The sequence below is a fragment of the Anas acuta genome, chromosome 3 (genome assembly GCF_963932015.1).
Source record: "Anas acuta chromosome 3, bAnaAcu1.1, whole genome shotgun sequence".
In the NCBI taxonomy this organism is placed as follows: Eukaryota; Metazoa; Chordata; class Aves; order Anseriformes; family Anatidae; genus Anas; species Anas acuta.
This window is the reverse complement of record NC_088981.1, coordinates 71,278,803-71,294,966: the sequence shown is the minus strand read 5'-3', so window position 1 is coordinate 71,294,966 and position 16,164 is coordinate 71,278,803. Positions and strand designations below refer to the sequence as shown.

Here is a 16,164-nt window from a genome sequence, read left to right as displayed (position 1 = left end):
AAGGCTTCTTTGATACCCTTTGCTTAGGAGGGTTCCTCAGTTTTTGCCAGTCCGCGATGTAAATGTTTTAATAGTTTCATTGTTTCAAACAAGAATCAGCTTCTCTGACTGTATCAAGCCTCAGTCATTTGTATGTATGTGTGAAGGTCAGCGGGCTTGTCAGATACCCTATCGTAAATCCTGTCACTAAATCAATTTCTTTTAATTAAAAAAATGCGCTGCTCTTCGGAAGAAGTGCCTCCTTTCATGGAGACAAAACCCATTACATCCCAGTGAAAACACAACGCCCACGAGCTCTCTGCTGCTCTCAAGCTGCCTGTTTGCTGCAGCAGGTGAGTTTTTTGGGTGTTTAAAACCTTGGTGGTCAGAAGGAGCTCCTCTTTCCCCTGCTCTGAAGGAAATGGCCCCTGTGGTGACAACATCACCTAATTTTGCAAGGTCAAACACAGAAAAAGCCAACAGCAGAAACCAGGTAGCCAAGCCAACAGGTGAGAGACGTCCAAGCCCCCTCCCTGCTCCCCCTGCCACGTTTGCACCAGCACCACACACAGGTCTGACACAACGGCGAAGAGCAAGCCAGGATTTCTCATTCGTTTAGTAATTCCCTTGGGGTTATACTCTTAGATTACTTAATGACTTAGTGTATACCCCGTCTGGAAGATAAGCAGGCATAATTCATTGCAGGCAGGTCATTCATCCTGGGAGATAACCAGCAACTACGTGCCATAGGGAGCAGGGAGATAAAGATACTATACATCAGCAGCAGTAGTTCAAGGTTTCAACCTCTCCGCCTCCTTCTGTGACCCAGAAGTCATTTGCAGTTGATTATTCAGCCATTTGCTCTCTTTAGAGAGGAGTACACTGGCAGCACTAGTAGAAGTGAATGCATTTTCCTTTCTGCCCATGCCTTTCAACACAGCCCTAGCAGATCTGTGCCTGGAAGTACGCGTCCTTGTGTAGCTTACAGGCTTTAGTGTCGGTTTTGAAAAGTTATTGTAAAACGTTCTCAGTTTTTCTGGAGTTATTTAAGTGGTGACGGTTGCTCATCTGCTTCTTGCAGTGCTGAAAGGGGGAGAGAGCAGGAGGTGCGTTGCTGGTGAGTGTGCAAAGTCTGTGCTCATGGCAGTGTGTAGCCCTGCACATGCTTGCACCTTGCTAACTTCCAGGTTCAGTCCAAGAGAAGCTTTTAGGGGTCCAGTTTTGGCCATATGTATGTTTCAAACTGAGGCAGAAAGATAGAAAGGGTCCATGTTGCATAGTATATAGCATTACGTGGTTTTCCTGTAAAAATAAAATTATTTTCAGCATCAGCGTTTACATTTTAAAATTGAATGAGTTGCATCAAAACACGCCGCTCCTAAGTCAGCAAATACTCGGATCAAACATCCAACGTGACCTCTCTCTAGTTAACATTCCCTCCTCCAAAAATCTGCAGTGTGTAATCAGAAATCAACATCTTGAGATACCCTGCGTGGCAAAGATAACGATTGACTCAGCAGGTATTTTATGATGACTAACTCTCGGCGAAAGATTTTTCTCTTCTCTCCACACACAGCAGAAGAAATAGCAAGTACAAGGCTTTTGGATATGGACATGTGATGGCCGTGGTGTGATTCACAGTGTGTGATGTTGCTCTATTCGAGGAGGAGGGGAGGGAGAGAAAGAGACTGTTTGTTTGTTTGTTTTCTAATTACTTGAGCTGTTTTTTTCTTTGACTCAGCAACTGCGAACAGTACGTACTGTACTACTGTAACCGGCAGTCAGGGCTAGGAAGTCAAACGGCGGTGATGATAAAAGTAAATATCCTGCATCCTCAGAAGGGATTAGGAGGAGATGGAGGAATTAGTCTCGTTGTGGCTTTGTGTGGTGTTACGGTCCCTTTCTGCATCAGTGCTATTCGGTAGGTAATTTTCAGAACTGTATTAAGCGAGGTACTACAAACAAACGAGAAACCAGAGCAGTTTTATTTTCTCTAAATATTCTCCGTTTATGAAACCTACCTGGTTAGATGAAGGAAATATTGACCTTGCACCAGAAACCACTCTGCAAAGAAAATGAGTCTTTACTTCAGTAGTGCTTATGACTGATTTGGAGAGCGTCTGAAGAAAGGAGTGGAGAGTGAATGTCACTTGATTGCCATGAAATACCCCAAACCTTATGATGCTTGCCTGTCAGTCTGCATGCTACACATCAAAACTTCTGCTCTTTATGGCACTATTTGCTTGGCTGTCTCATTCAAAACAGTGTGAATTCTAGCTTCCAAGGCAAGCCCATACTACTTCTAAAGGTGCTAAGTAGCATTTGTGTTTTCACGTAGAGAAGCAAACTTGTAATGGATTGCAAGGGATTCTCTCTGCAGGACCGCCAAGAAGAATTTGCAGCCTGGTGACTGCTTTGTGCAAGAAGGGGTGCCCACTACTGCACTTGGTGTGTTTGCAAGTTTTGCCAGTCTGCTTCATTAATGCAAGATGTTCACGTGTCAGGTTATGTCAGGTTATACAAGGTTTTCTGGCTCTGTGGGCGAAAAGCCCCACTTTAGCCAGTCGTTCACTGGGGTTAGCTGGGTGTGCATTTTAAACAGGATGTCCAGACAGAAAAGTTGGTGTTGGTGGTCCCTGGGGAGCAAATTCCAGAGACTTTCTCTTTGAAAGAGCCACGGCCCTTCAATAACTGGGAATTGTAAAATGGTTACTGCTGCGTCTCGCAGGCTAGAAGCCCTGCAAACCGTGTTCCTCCACTTTCTCAGGTGCTCTTCTGAGAAGTTGCAAGAGTTGAGGAGGTTTTGTGGGAAGACAGTGGGGGTGGATGGGCTTCCCACCCAGCTTCTTGCATGAGCAACAGCTACCATCAGCTTCTTCCCAGAGGCTGTGACGGTTTTTGAATGCTTTACTCTATACTCTTGCTTCCAAAGCTCATGGCAGTACTAAAAAAACTTAAATGTGTCCTCTTGCAGCCTTTAATTACGTGATAAAAGCCATGTCTATTTTAAAGCCTATTCTTTTTTCTGGCCAGTGTGACCTGTGGATGGCATTCTCTGGTAAAGGAATAGGACTTCACATTTGCTTGTGCTGTCTTTTCCCTGTTCCCTACCATAGTTTTTTTTCACTCCAGAATGGCTCTCTGTGATTGTAATTGCAGTAAGTACATTTGATAATACAGAAGTGACCTATTTTGAGCACAGTTCAGCTGGTTCAGCTGATTCTGCAGTTGCCTGTAGGGTTTGCTGGTGATGTTCGTCAGTTGCTCCTGGGCTCACAAAAGCCCAGTAGGATACGTATGGCCAGCACGACATGCAGGAGGCCAGGAAAGTTCACGGAGGATGGACCAGGCAGGTGTGAATGGGCTGAACCGAGTGCTATAAGGCAGGGTGGAAGCCTCTGGAGCAGATGGGAGGACCAAAACAGGCCTCATTAATAACTGTTGGAGGTCCCTTGTGCAGGTTGGTTGATACCCCAGTGACATGGCCAGACGTTGTGCCAAATACCGTGCTCACCAGTGAACGTGTGATACTGCTAGCATCTGAGGAATGTGCTTGAGTATTAAAAATGAGATGACCTGGGACCCGTGACCATAAGCAGATGACCTGGGTAAAGCATCGTATGCAGCACGAGGCCTGGTAGCTGCATAATAGAAAGGTTCTTGAATATGGCTTTTTTTTCCTGAGTTTGGTCCCAAAGCAGAGGTGAAATAATGGCAGAATTTGCTTTCTTAGAAGCTGCAGTCACCTCCATGCTCATGAAGATTCAAGGTGCAGTTCTTTGGACTAGAGGCTGGGTATAGATGTATGTCTGTAGTGCTTGCCTTTTTTTTTCCCCCTTAAATCTCACAGAAGACACCGTGAAGTACTTCCTCACTCTTCACTGCAAAGCACTTTAATACCTATCTTTCATCTAAACCTGACTCAAAATGTGAAAGTTGCCATTACTGATTTCAAACGAGATGAATCCAGGTATGTCTATCATAAAGTGGATCTTTAAATTTTACGGCTCTTGGAGGGCAGCTTTTGGGAAGATTAACAAGTCAAATTCAGTAAGACAAAATGCGTAGAGAAGCCAAGTTCACGCCACTGTTTAGGGACAGATTATTAAAGATTGCCAGTAAAGGTTTTAGAAGATAAGCACATTACACAGTGATACGGCATATCCAGCAATTAGTGCTAATCATACACTGCTTCAGTTTGTAGCGAGGCTGGACATGTGCGAGTGGCTTTCTTCAGATGAAAATTAAAACGTTAAAAATAAGTTAGGATAATCTGTACTTGCATATCACAGTCTGGGTGCATTACAGGGAGTTAAAAATAACTGAGTTTTTAAACTCCGTAGTGAGAAGTTAACATCTTGGCCTTAAAAAAAAAAAAAAAGAAGAAAGACAAGGGAAAAAAACAGATTCAAGAAGTGTAAAGGGCCTTGTTTACCAAAATACGTAGACATGTAATTAAGTTCATCTTTCTTCAGAAAAGCAGGCGAGCACCTGCTTAAATCTAAATGTGCTTAAGTAGTGTTTACTTCAAGAAACACTTAAGCATGTTTGAAGTTAATCATACACACAAAGATCTTCCCGAGTGAAGCCTTGCCTACAGACAAAGGGAGAAAGGTGCTTCACAACTCCCGGATGATTATAGGTGTGCGCCGCCGTGCTGATTTCGGAACCTGGAGGAAGTTGGTGCCCAGATCTAATTGAAAGTCAATGAGCCTGCAGCATCTAATTGTCTGAGGTCCCTCTGAAAGCCTCGACCTCTTTTAAATGCTGACAAACGAGCAAGGTGCTGGCTCCGACGAACTGATTTCGCAGCTCACCAACGCCGCGTTGCGCCCCAGATGCTCGGCGTTGAGGACGTGTTTCTCCAGTGCTGCCAAACGCCGGTGCTGCTTTCCAGATTTTTGTGAACTGACAAAAAAAAAAAGGCATCAATCCCAGCGTGTTTACATGTATGTATCGCCCGACTCGCAGGTTGCTCCCATGGAGGAGTCTTGCATAACGGGGCCTGCGGGATCTCCCAGACAGCCTTTGTTTTTGTTATTAAAGATGACTGGCAGCAATATGCCCTTCCAAAGTTTGCATACTTCTCCATTCGCTCTTCCACTTGCACGTAGACAAGTAGAGCCCAACTCGCGCAGCAGCCTGTCACATGCGATTTGTATTCTTTGTTTGAGAAGCAGCTCGTAGACAAAAACCCGTTTGCTTCTCCCTTTTGTTGCATTAAGCCATTACCGAGGGGATTTCAGAGGCACAAACGAGTTAGGCACCTGATTTCTGCTGACTTGAGTAGGAATCAAGGCACCTGCCACAGGCCTCTGGTGACTGAAAATCTCCCCACAGGCTTTGGCTCGCTGAAAGCTTCTTCATTTCATTTGGAAAGGGATGAATAAGCAGCACGTGCTCTTTGGGGGTGATGGCCTCGTCTCGTTAGAGCTCTTAGCATGCACACTACACGAAATCCAGCCGTAAATGCTAGGGCAGCTTTGCCACGGCTTTTCTGCAGTCACCTACCTCCGTCGCAGCGAGCGATCACTACCCGAGCCTCAAATCTTTTCCACTTTGTCTCCTGTACCATCAAAGTGCAATTTCTCAGTGACTTTTTGATTAACCCTGGTTATTATATTTTTTTGGGGAGGGGGGGTGGACCGTTCAGCTGCAGGAGTTTGCAAGCGCTGGAGCAACACAGCGGTGCAGGTAATGGCAGGCTTTGCATAGCTGGTAGGTTTCAAAAGCTCATACCAAAGACTGTTTTTAAACAGGGAAGCACTTTGAAGGAAACTGAAAGCGTTTCGCATGGTGCAATCTGCACGTCCTATCTCACATCTTTTCCTGTCTCTCTATACACTAGCCAATCCTTGCTAGGGTATAAGCACCAGAAAAGCTTAATTTTCCCTAGATGCTGTTATGTTTCAATCGGGGCAAGTTAAAACGTTTAATAATTTAAAATTGTGCATGCAGCCTAATTGGGTTTCTGGTTTGCTCTCTGCGGCTGAGTTTCCAGCCCTGTGCTTAGAGCTGCCCCGGCGCAGAGGGGCACGCTCTGCCCCTGCTCTGCCCCCACACAAGGGTCAGGAGGAAAGACCGGGACCTGTTGTGCTATTTATTTATTTTTAACTGCTTATTTATTTTTAGCTGCTTGTTTTCTGAGCTGCAGGTTCGGGGCTCCCAGCGCTAAGGCAGAGGTTAATCGCCGCCGCCTTGATTGCCGCGGCACAGCCGCTCCTGCACCTGAGTCCCCTGGGAGCAGCGCTGAGAGCGGCGGCTGCTGCCCCGTTTGCTTTCGCGTGACACCCACAGAGTTCATCTGTTTCACCGCTTGCTCGCATGCACTTCTCGAACAATGTATGCTGTGTGCATTGTTCGTTTTTCTGGCTGTCACTCAAGCAGAAAGCCAACTTTTTGCACTTGAAGCCAAAAGCGAGAGAAGTATTCTCACCATATTCGTAATTAGACTCGGTAATGAGTTAACCCATTGAATACCTCTTGCAAAGTACGCTCGGTGGCAGGATTGAAAAATTGTTGTAGTTTAGGCACGTACTGAAATTTAAGTACTTCTACTTTACTGGATGATGCATAGAAACTCCAGGCAGTAAGAAATACAGGGGAACTCGCAGTGAGATCTTGAGCAGTCATTAGTGTGGATGATTTTGATACATAGATTAATGCACAACAAATAATACATGTTCTGGTTTTTGAGCCAAGGCTATAATTCAGCTAAGAGGCTTGTACATAGTACAAACGAAGGCAGCATCAAAATTGGCTCCCTTCTCTTTTATTTGTACAGCTTCTTTCGAACCTTTCCTCCCGTCCTTTATTGGGCTCTCTAAGAAAGAAACACACAAAAGGCTACTGGGTATAACCTGTGATTTTCGTGTCATTCTGCTTATTTATACAGGACTGCTTTTCACCACTTCTATGCCTTCAGTGGAAAGGGGCTTGGCAGCAGTGCTGTGAGTCCTAGGAAAGGTGCTGCCATTCAGCTGGCAGGGCAAGGGAACGCTGCAAAGCGTATTACAGGCATGTAATATCCCTCATTACAATCACGAGCGCGAGGATATTAATGTTGTGACATGTGAATTATTATTTTGCAACGCCAGTCACTGCCAGCATCCTCTGTTGCGCTGGCTATGGGGAGCAGCATGTAGGGCCGAGACAATAAATTATCAGGGAAGAAAATAAAGCGGGTTGCAAGCGTTTCCCGTAACACGCTGTTTGTTTTCACCACAGCATTTTTTGGTAGTTCTGACAAACGCAGCGCAGTAACGCTGATCTTGGTGCAGAGCTTTCTTTTGGGAGGAGAGTGCAGCACGAGGGCCCTTTACCGGGATCGCTAATGACAGGGCGCAGTAGCCTCACCGCTGCCTTATTAGCGCAATATTAAGGACGTGCTCGGTGGAGGCTCCATCAATCGCACTGCCAGCTCTCCACATGCAGCAGGAGCAAGGTCTCCATTAGGACCTTGACTCACCGGGCGGCGGGGTGAAGCTCACACCTCGTCCTCGCTGGTGGAGGTTCACCCCGGAGGGAAGGCGGGCGGCGTTGGCCCCATCAGCCCAGCCCCGAGGGCTGTGCCGGGGCCGGACGGCTTCGTTTTGTGGATAGGACAGGAGACATAGCCTGATCCTGTGGGTGGGGATCAGGGCTGGAGGCTGCCTACGGGGCGTGATGGAGGAGTTCACGGGGCTGTGCTGGTGGGGTGCTGTCTGTCCCCGTCCCACAGGCTGTCCCTGCTGTCTCTGTGCACAACTAATGCCATTAATGTGGGGTTTTGGGGCTTGCTCTGTGTGGTCCCATGGTCTGACCCACAGGTGCATCCTCTGGGAATGTGGCAGTGGTTCCTCACAGTGCCCACACCGTCATGGCCTCCACGTGTAGGCCTCGGCCAGCACGGCTGGGCTCCCGTCTCGTTGCTCGCCTGCCTGCTTGTGTCCCCTTGGCTCTGGCCTCTAATCCCAGCTTGAAATTTCAAATATTGACCAAGTTCATTCTTGACTGCTTACAGCTGCAGAAACCGGGCTCCGATAAGGCTGTGTTTAATGAGGATATTGGTGGTAAAGAGCTTTGTTGGCTAGACAGAGCTTTGCCTTGCTGAGCTGCGCTGCGGTGGGCGAGGAAGAGGAGCTCCCCCTGCTTGGGCAGCATGGCAGCAGGTAGGAAAACCGGGGGGCAATGCCTCTTTCTCCCCCCAAGAGTTACCCCACAGAGCCTCTTCACAGCAGCTGCGAGCAGCACGAGCAGCCAGAGTAAACGTACTGCTGCGGAGAGCCTTAACTCTTCAACAAATGCCAAAAATAAAAGCAGCTTACCTTACTTTTTCCACCTTACATAGCAGTTTCCAACCACATCAAGTGAAACATCTAGGTGGGTGTATAGTGTTTATCATCACTGAGTAATACACGTTACATTAACTGGGACGTGTGTTTTGTTCCTGGCTACTGCTTTTAAAATGGTTTTTAGTGAGGGCAGGAAAAATGATTGAAGCTAGATTGTCGCTTTATAGATAGCAAGGTGTTCCTGTTTTGGGGAGCAGAGCTAGGAAAGTAATACCTTTATTAAAAAAAAAATAATCCTTCCACTACAGTTGTAAATAGCCTGCAAGACAGGCAGTGGACAGACGTACAGAATCCAGTGGTGCAGGTCTGCTTTCTGTAAGAGATGCTGTTAGAGTGGTTTTCCGCTCACATTCATCTGCAGCAATTGTGTCTTCCAGGATCTGAGAATTGTTTACATAGCTGACAGCAAAATTTTCTACCCAAAGCAACAAAAAATTGCAAACAGAAGCTGTGCGTTTTTCCCCCACACTCTCTCTTGTGTTTGCTCTGTAAGCCTCTTCCCGGTGAGGGGTGCACTCAAAGGTGGGAGCTACCCAAGCTGAGGAGGGGGGCACACGGGGTGCAGGCTGTGGCCGAGCATCCTTACCCAGGGTGGCAATTTGGGGTGCAAGGAGGGCTGGAGACCACTGAGGGGGCAGCACAAATGGTGCTGCTGGTGCAACGATGCTTTGTAAATGAAGGGGCTTCTGTCCGCTCCGTAAAATCAGGGTGAGGTAAAGACTGAGTCTACTGTTTTTTTCCAGGCTCTGAAAGTTAGAAATGCACTGAATATAGACCCAGAGGATACGCGGGAGCTAGGGTGAGGGGAGTGCTGCTGCATCTGGAGATGCTGGACAAAGAAAACCTTGTTACCTTGCGGCACTTCAGCCTTTGATGCATTCATTTCAGTCACAAGATGTTCAAGTTTAACCAGGGGTTGGCAGCCAGACGGACCGTGAGGCAGCTCACAGAGTGAGTCAGTCTAGGCGAGAGTGGAGAGTCATCCACATAAAGGTAACCTATTAAAACATTTTCACAGAAAGTTGTGCTTTTTTTTTTTTCATCCTCTCCAGGTTTTCATGTTTTTGTAGTAAAATTTTAGGTTTTCATTCCTGTTAGTTTTCCAGTTGATACCTTGCTTCCTGCCTGCTCTGCCACCCAGTCGCATCCCCACTTCCTCAGAAGAGAGATAGGGGCATTTTGTTTGCCTGACCCATAGCCTGGCCATTCTTGATGGTCAGATAACCTCGCCTTTTTGAGGAGCTGTCAGGCAGAAGTACAGTCAGCATAAAAACTTGCAGCAATGTCTCTGTGTTTCTTCACCACTTCCCCGCTCCCCGTCTCCAGCTGCAGCAGCTGTACTTCCTTTTGTCGGGTCCCAGACACCCTTTTGCCTCTTTGAGGACTGAAAAGCAGCTGTAAATTTAAGGCATGCAGTTGGCTGCCCGTGGCTTGGTGTGGCCCCAGTTCTGTAGTCAGACAGACTCTTCAGGAACAACTGTTTGCTTGCCTTTCTTTCTAGAAAGTTGCAGCCTTCGGGCTGCATCACATGGTGGTGTTTTTCTCCCCAAATGAAGAGGGGAGAAAAGAAGTCCATTTGTTTATGCCAGATTTTCTCAGACGGAGACAAATGGGAAACTTTCTGCTCCAAACTAGGGTAGAGACATGCCTTTGATTGAGGTTTATCGGTTTGTTATCTTGTCATTTGATGCCAGTTTAATTACTGTAGAAGCGCCACAGTGAGGAGCTAGTGATTTTTTTCAGAAGTAAGAGAAACAAAACAGAAGGATTAAACAGTTTTACTATCTAAGGCTAAAATTGCAGGTATCCAGCGCTTCATCTGCTTCACTGGAAGAGAAACCTTTGGTGCTCTGAAACAAGCCTTATGTCTGGGACAAACTGGGGACACGGGGAGCCTTGACTGTCAGCTTTGGCATCTGGGATACCCAAAATGGGGCAGCATGGCTCGTCCTGCTCTCCATCCCTCTCTTCTTTGCCCTCTTTGCCAGCATGGCGCTCCTCTCCTGTAGGGGATGGAGAGGGTGTGCTGGGCTGTTTACTGTAGGGCTCTATGGGGCTGCTTTAATAGCAAAATAGTTTAAAAAAAAACAACCAGGTAGGCAAGACAGTGGCTGCTGGTAAAATGACTCTGGGAAGATGCCTCAGGGGGGATTAAGATACAATGCCTGAGCTATTAACTGGGAAGATCCTACCTCCTCAGCTCCAGTTTGTTTTGCCAGTGCTGAGAAGGAACAGATCAAAGGCGCTATAAACGGTTAAAAAAATCTCTCCAGGCAGAAAGGAGGCAGTTGTTTGGGAGCTGCTTGCTGGGAGCAGACACCTGCCCGCCAGTCTGCAGGAATCCCAGCTTCTCGGCAGCTCCTGAAACATGTGGTGGTGCGGGACCCGGCGAGGAAAGACATATGTCCCTTACTGCATCGGGTTTGGGAAACATTATGCCGCCTCCCTTCTGTTAGTGGTAAACCTTGTGGAAGCTGTTTCGTGATGCTGCCGGCAGCCAACAGGCCCTGGGGACCCCGAGTGCTGCTCTGTGGGGTCCCCGAGCCCTGCAGGCACTTGTGGAGAGATGCAGCTGTGGCAGGGAGCCTGAGCATCGCTGCTCACTGTGTTGGTGTGAACTGCTCCGGCACACCCCGGGGCAAGCCACAAATCCCTGCTGGGCAGGAGGGTGCTCAGGGGCTCGGCAGGTAACGCTGCCTTCCTCCTACAGAGCAGCATCCTTGGCAGGAGGTGAATATGGCCACGGGTAGAAGTTCAGCCCTCAGATTAAGGCCCGTAGCTCCAGGGGGGGCTGGGTGTGCTGAGCAGTCTCCTTTGCAATCCATCGTGTCTTCTCTGAGGGTTTCCAAAATCAGAGAAATCCATCTCCTCTGTGTCAGGCACAGTTCTCCCCTCACGACCCTGACTTCTCCACAGCAGGACCAGGGCACGGCGTGACGGAGAAACCTGCGGCCGAACCTGCTGCAGGCATGACGTGAGGCGAATTTGGGAGGCGTAAGCTCTGCCCTTTCCATCTCTTTCCTGCCACATGTCGCTTCTCGCCGTCAAGTTGTTTGCTTGGCTGGACGGCGGCATCCTCTGGCTGGTGCTATCTCCGCGGGCCCATATGGTCCTGCTGATAGCGCGCCCCGCCTCAGAGCCGGGGGTGGCGGCGGCCCAGGCAGGAAGAAATGGGCTGCGAGCGAGGCTCTGCACATCCCATCTGCCCAGGGGAAGCACCAGTCAGCTCTTATCGGCCACGAGGTGTAGAAATCGAGTTAGCAGGCGAGTCGATGGCCAGCTTCAGCGCTCGGGGCGAGGTGATAACCCAGGGCCCCTCACGGGCGGCGCTCCTCATGTCGGTTGTGAGGGCTGCCGTGGAAAGGGAAACCCGGCAGTGCACTTCTGCTTCCATCTCGCTTTCCCCTGCCTTTCCTTCGTGCTCAAAACATTGTTCTCGCTGTCATCCGGGGCAAGAGGAGCGGAGCCTGTCCTTGCTGTGGAGGCAGAGAAGGCTTTGCCCTGTTATTTCACGAAGCGTGTTGTTGTGACACACCGCCCAGCTCCTCGCATCACTCAGTGCTTCATTAGTCTGTCACTGTACGAGCGTATTAAATGACAAGCTAAAAAAAAAAAAAAACAACAACACAAGACGGCACAACGGGCCATTAAAATTCATAGAGGATATCAAATATTCGAAGTTAAGGGCTGCAAAAAGCAGCAGTTTGCTGTAAAGACCCATACCTGGGGTTGCACATATGGATTGAAGAACTGGGAATCCCGGTGGCTGGCTGCTTCCAGTGTGTTTTTCACATGATCAATCACCTTCAGTGCTAATCTGCATATGTTCGGCTGTAGTTTTAGCTCCCAAATATTTGGGCCGTGCTAAGCCTTTGCTAGAAGGACAGTCCCCGGCCTCCTCTACCCCAGTCTGTAATAGGTAAGTTTTTCGAGGCTTCTATCTCCAGCATTTCTAAAACCAACTCCTTCTTGGAATCCAGTCGAACATGAGGAAAGCGAGGTGCTGATCAGGTGAAGTCACACCGAAGTCCTGCACCTCATCCCGCCGGCTGTCAGTACCAGCAACTGTTGCTACATACTGCGGGGAAGGTGATACCCTGGCCTCTCCTCAGGGCCTGAAAGCTCTTGTTTCAGTGCTCTCCTGGCCTCCGTTACCTGCTGACATGTGTCCCAGGCTTCTCCTTGCAGTTTTTACATGCTGGGACAGCAGTGAAAGTGCTAGCATTGTGTCCTGCAGGATGCTGAATTTCTCTGTTCGCTTTTCCTCAAAGCAGTGGTGGGGGTGTGCCACATCTGCTATGTGCTTTTTATTTCACCCCGTGCTCAGGAATGGGTAGATCCCCCTCCTGATGAGCATGTGACAGCCATTAATACAAGAGTTTGGCTTTGTGTTGCCACCTGAGCTCCTCTGGTGTCAGGCCAACCTCTCTCGCTCTGTCCCGGGGATCTAGGAGCCGTCCTGTCCCCATTTCGTGCTGCTCCGGCCCTGCCAGCTGGCTCCTGCCCCAGCAAGGACAGAGCAGCAGGAGCTGGGCTGCCCCTCTCCCTGCTTCGTCCCGAGCTGACCCCCACCCACCGGGGTCTCGTGGTGCCGGGAGGGGGACAAGAGCGGCGTGCTCAACGCACCGGGTCGTGCCAGAGCGCCTTGGCAGCCGTCCCCCGGTCTGTGTGCGTGCAAAGCGGATTACTCGCAGCCTTTGTCTTCGTTTTGCTACACTTGTAAGCAGAACGTGTGAGCCCCAGCTTCGTCTTTGGAGGCAGTGGATCGGAGATACGATCCTGTCGCTGTACAATGCCTCCTTTTTCTGTCAGGGCGTGTAGTTGCAAACAGTAGGGTGTCAGGTTCTAGCGCTGTCCTAATCCCAGGGCAGAGCGGGGAAGGAGAGGGGGCAAAGCAGAAGAAAGCGTGCCCTGCTGCCCCAAGCCATGCCACCGGTTTGAGGCACTGTTATTCCCAGGGACTGCTTTCCAAGCATGTCTATCCCAAAATACAGCAGCAAGCCAGAGCTAAGTGACATGTACGTGCACGTAAATAGTGGCGTAAGTAAGTTTTGCCTTTCGCCAAATAAAAAAATAAATCTGGATGTGAAAAGGAGTGGAGGAAAAAAAAAAAAAAGGGGCAGAGTACCAAACTGCGGCTCATTCAAAGCAGCTTGGGAAAATATCTTGAGGTAGCCTTTCCTGAAAGCCTTTGAAATTCAAACCGTGGACTCTTGCCTCCTGGCGCACAGACTGATTCCTCCTCCTGGAAGACTGTGACTAACAGTTGCCCTTTCTCTCCCTCTTTTCAATACCCTTGAATCACAGAGCTTGCAGTTCTGCTTCCCTTGGTTCAGCTCTGAAGCCTGAAGGACCGTGTCAGGGCAGCGAAGAGAACAGCGAGTACTGGACGCAGGGGAAGGCAGAGGGAGGACGTTGCCCTGTCTTCAGGCCCTCATCCTGCAAATGTTTTCTCCTGCAGAGGGTCAGGCAGGTTTGGGAAGGTGGGCACAAGCACCCGTGGCCTTCCCAGGGGCTCCCTGGTGGCGTGGGACTGTTCCCTGCGTGCCGTGTGCCCCGTGGGCTCCCCTGCACCGTGCCTCTGTCCCACCAGGATGCAGCAGCTGGCGGAGCTGGCAGCTGCTGCAGATGCAGGGAAACGCCGGTCCCTCAGCTGCTCCCTCCCACTTCCTTCCCCGATGTCAGCGGGGACGCTTGTCCGGCTGAAACCTCACGTCTGCCACCAAAGGAGCACACCCAGAGGCCGTGCTGCCTCCCTGTCTCTCCCCGTGTCGCGGGAGGAAAAAAAGCCTCAACGGAGATGGGTTGTGCAGGGTCATCCCGTAGTACCTGCGGTGATGGCAACGCTTGGTGGCTGAAGCATTTGATTTGTTAACCTTAGAAAAGGATGCCATTAAACACTGTATTTAGCTCCTCAGGGGAAGCAGCCTAGTTTCTCCTTCGTTTTCCTTTTCTCATCCCGGTTTTAACATCAGTGACTCAGCTGTCACTCCGCTTCCGAAGGACCGCTGGGGTTATAACTGCGGTTGGACAGCACCGGGAACCCACTTCTGCTGGAAACAATTAATATGCTCTATTTTCACCTCAAAGATAGAAAACTGCTAGAAGGTTTTCATTAACTTTTGCAAGCTTTGAAACTCGCCTATGGAAGAAATTGGAAACAAAGATGTGTGCCTATCCCCATAAGCATTTGCCACTCACTGCTCCTTTCTTTTCTGCCCTCATCTGCTCAGCTGCAACTCCAAGGGACCTGTTCCTTAGGTGCCTTTATTATGAAAATGATACCTGGCGTGCTTAGGAGGCCTGGCATTCTTGAGCTGTGAATAATGCGAACAGAGTCATAGAGCAAATAGCGATGAACAACGGCACCGTCATTCTTAGCATTGTCCTTTTAAAATCCACCCATGTCTTGGCCACGTAGGTGTGAAAAAAGGACTTCTTTTCAAGCGATGGAGCTCCACTAACATAAGTCACTAACGCCACTTGCTGTATCCCATCCCAAACAGGTCTTGAAACCCATTGCCCTCGTGTCTCACAGCTGCCTCTGAAAAATGGCCCAGTCCGGAGCAATACAAACTCAAAGGCCCCATCGTGGCCGAGCGTTGGCTTCAGGATGTGTGACTCACGGGCGCAGGTTCAAGTTGGGAACATGAAAGGGCTCCACTCATCCTTCTGCTATTCGGGCCCTGCTGTCGGGGCGGGGTGCTAAGAAGGCACAGGGAGGTGCCGGAGCGCTCGGACCCGGCCTGGCTGTGTGCTCGACATTTAGCACCTGTGACTGGGATCATAGCGTTGGCATCAATGGTAGCTTCCCGGATTAGGTAAAAGAGCTTAAAAAAAAGATGAGAGATTTTCATACCTGTGCATTTACCTCAATTCTGAGGTTTCTGGGATGGTGCTGCTGCCAGTTACGTGTGAAACAGGAATGTCCTGCTTGCTGTAGCAAAGGACTGATTCATTGGCAGCATAATAGGTGTCATCTTCCCTTTTGTCAGCTCCTGAGGTGTACTTTGCCCCTGCAATGAACAGAAAATAAATTAAAAAAAAAAAAAATCCAGTAAAACCAGTAACGTGCAAGTCATCCAAGTGAGATGAGGTCCGGTTCAAACAGAGTTAGGTCAGGCTGAGATGAACCTGGAAGGGTGGAAGGAGAGCTTGGTGTGAGCGAGGACGAGCTCCCGGGATGCTGCCGTGCCCTGCGAGGCGCAGGGAGGGACCTTCCCAAAGCAGGCACAGAGCCATATCGCAGTCACCCAGGCTGGGGGAGGCAAATCAACTTTTAAGGCTCTAGAAAGCTTTTTTTCTGTAGGAAATAAAAATCAAATCATGGGAGAACGCAGGCAGGGCACCGCAGCATGGCAGACTGAGCCCTGTGCCTCTGCTGAGTTTTCGGCAGGGCTGTTTTGGGGGCTGGGTGTCCCTGCCCCAACATGATGCTCCCATGGAAGTGAGGTTGCAGGAGAGGCTGAGGAAGGGCTGCTGATGTGAACCCGTGGTGTAAAACTGGTGAGAAGATGGGTATTTTTGTCTGTCCATTTCATCAGGCGTAGCATGAGCTTTGTATTTGCAGAAAGCAAAGTCTGTGTGATTTTTCAAGGTATATTCCTTAGGGTTCAAAGTATGTTCCCCAACACTGAGGGAGAAGCTAGGAAACCATAAGAAACAGAGAAGGAAAAGGCTTAGGGGGACTTGTATTCTCTAGCCTATACCCGGGATGAAACAAGAACCCACATCAGAACCCATCAAAAGGAAAACTGATGACTTTGTACCTTCCCAAAGTATTAATATTTCATGGCTACCATTATGTTCTGAAGAACGCACGGCTCGTATGTTTGTTGGTAGCACCACGGCT

The 16,164-nt window shown here is 49.2% G+C and overlaps 1 protein-coding gene across 1 annotated transcript in view; it reads left to right on the top strand.

The window, feature by feature from the left end:
• FOXO3 (forkhead box O3) overlaps positions 1–16,164 on the top strand; it is an 80,530-nt gene that overhangs the window by 40,898 nt on the left and 23,468 nt on the right. The gene's annotated exons all lie outside the window — the stretch shown is intronic.